Raw genomic sequence first — 2,141 nt, 5'->3', positions numbered from 1 at the left:
ACAGCAGGATTATGTAACTATAAAAATCTCTGTAAATCTCCAGGGAGAGGGGGAAAAAAAGGTTTCCATTGCCTTTCCTTGAGTGCTATACAAAAATCCTAGTCACTTTATTTAAATTTATTTAAAACAAGGAATGAGAGCAATGGTAAATTAACACAAAAAGAAAAATTTCCCTACTATGCCCTTCCATGGAGCCCTGGTATGGCTCTGTGGTATAAGTGCTCGACCACAGGTCGGTTTGAACTGCAAGGTTGGTGGTTCAAACTCACCAGCCACTCCTCAGAAACTCTATACAGGGTGACTATGGGTCAGAACCGATTCAAGGGCACTTATCAATAACAACATACCCTTCCGTGCCCAAAACAAGCAAGTAAAAGAAATACAACTGCCCCAGGTTGCCCACTAGTAAAACGATCAAATGTAGCATTTCAAAAGAACACGTTACACTGTGGGGAACAGGGTGGACATTTTTGGTGCTGTAAATCCCACATTCACACACTCATATTGCCTAGGTTGACAAGACCAGAATGAAGAGTGGAAATTCTATCCTCAAGTTTTTTCCTTTAGTACCCACCAAGTTTGAGTTATGGATAAGAAGTTTTAGAATGCCTAAATTCTCAAGGGCCTTCATGAACTATTTGGAGGGTTTTTGTAAATGGAACATGATTGGCATGCACCCCTCAGGGCTGGTCTTTCTGCTCGAGATTATGACAGAATCCTCTGAGTCAGAGAGGAACACAGACTTTCTCTCCCTCCCCAAGAATGGGTGTGTGGACACATTCGTATTCTTGGGTATGAAATAACAATCAGTGATGGCATTCCTGAGAACAAAACTCAAAGCGGTTTGTTACAGGGTGTGAGTCTGACTCGGGGCACTTCCGTTCTTCAGCCTTCTTTAGTTCTAAAGGCGGAGTTGGGTTTGAGGCTGGCGCTGGCCTTGACGGTGTCCATGACAGCAGTGACTGCGGACGCAGTGTGGCCCCCGCTCCCGCTCCTCAGCAGCGGGATGACTTCCATCTGGCAAAACCTGGTAATTTAGGAGCCAGGTTTCAGAGTCTCCCCAGCAGTTTTGTGTAGCATTCCGACAGAGGTGCCTTATTCTGACGTCAGCAGTGGGATGGGATGGAAATGCAAAGCTACAATGAAACCATCTGCGTTTGTTTCTTTCAGCTGAGCGGCAGCCTCTAAATGCCTTTTCCTTTGCTCTTCTCGTTTCCTTTGTGTGTCATGAACACGATCCTTTTTCTGCCTCTTTCTTTAGGTTCTTTATTGCCTGGACCTTCAGGAACAATTTCCACTGTTTCTTGCCCTTCTGGGAGTGCACTCTCAGGGACTTCTGCCCTGCTGTCTTCATTGTCTTGTTCAGAAGTCTGTTTTTCCTCAAGGATGCCATTCCTTCTTCAACACAGACACTGTCTTTTAACTCTGAAGACAACATCTTGGATGAAAAATGTCCCATTTACAAGACTGTGCACTTTGTCGAGGGGGAAGTTATAAAGACCACTAAGGAAAGATTTGGGAAATCCATAACAGGTCCACCTCTAGGACACAGCTTAACAATGGAGCCCACACCTCCCATTCATTCCACCACTGCACCCAACACCAAACATGCACATGTCAGCATGGACATTCCCCAACACCATCGTCTGGGCTAGTGTCTCACCGGCTGGATGTTTCAGGGGCCCGAGGGACACTGGTGGAGGGGTCCCCACAGTCACAAGGACTTCACACCTTGCCTTCAATGCCCTTGTCCTTCACAACTTTTATGTCATCTTGTGTACCTTTCTGAGATCGCCCATCATTGATTATATTTCGATTCCCAATGCCCACTTCTTTAGCATTTCCTACGCTGGATCTGCACTTCGTGTTTCAGCATCACAAAGTCGTCTTCAGGGATGCAGTGGTCTCCGGGACTTTCCCTTGGCATCTCTACTCTGCAGGTTCCCTCCAGCTCTTCCTCCTCCATTGTTGTCGCTGACACCACCACGGCATCTGATTTTTTGACTGTGGCTTTCATGAGTGTTGATAATGGATTCAAACATAATGAAGTCTTTGACAACTTCAATCTTTTCTCCATTTATCATGATGTTATTTATTGGTCCAGTGGTGAGGATTTTTGTTTTCTTTACATTGAGGTGCAA

At 45.4% G+C, this 2,141-nt stretch overlaps 1 pseudogene; it reads right to left on the bottom strand.

Annotated features, from left to right (window-relative positions):
* Positions 1–885: 885 nt before the first annotated feature.
* Positions 886–1,630, bottom strand: LOC102827106 (annotated as a pseudogene).
* Positions 1,631–2,141: the final 511 nt, after the last annotated feature.

This window comes from Chrysochloris asiatica, unplaced genomic scaffold, assembly GCF_000296735.1.
Source record: "Chrysochloris asiatica unplaced genomic scaffold, ChrAsi1.0 scaffold00319, whole genome shotgun sequence".
In the NCBI taxonomy this organism is placed as follows: Eukaryota; Metazoa; Chordata; class Mammalia; order Afrosoricida; family Chrysochloridae; genus Chrysochloris; species Chrysochloris asiatica.
Note: the sequence above shows the minus strand (reverse complement) of the source record. Positions and strands in the feature narration are given on the sequence as shown.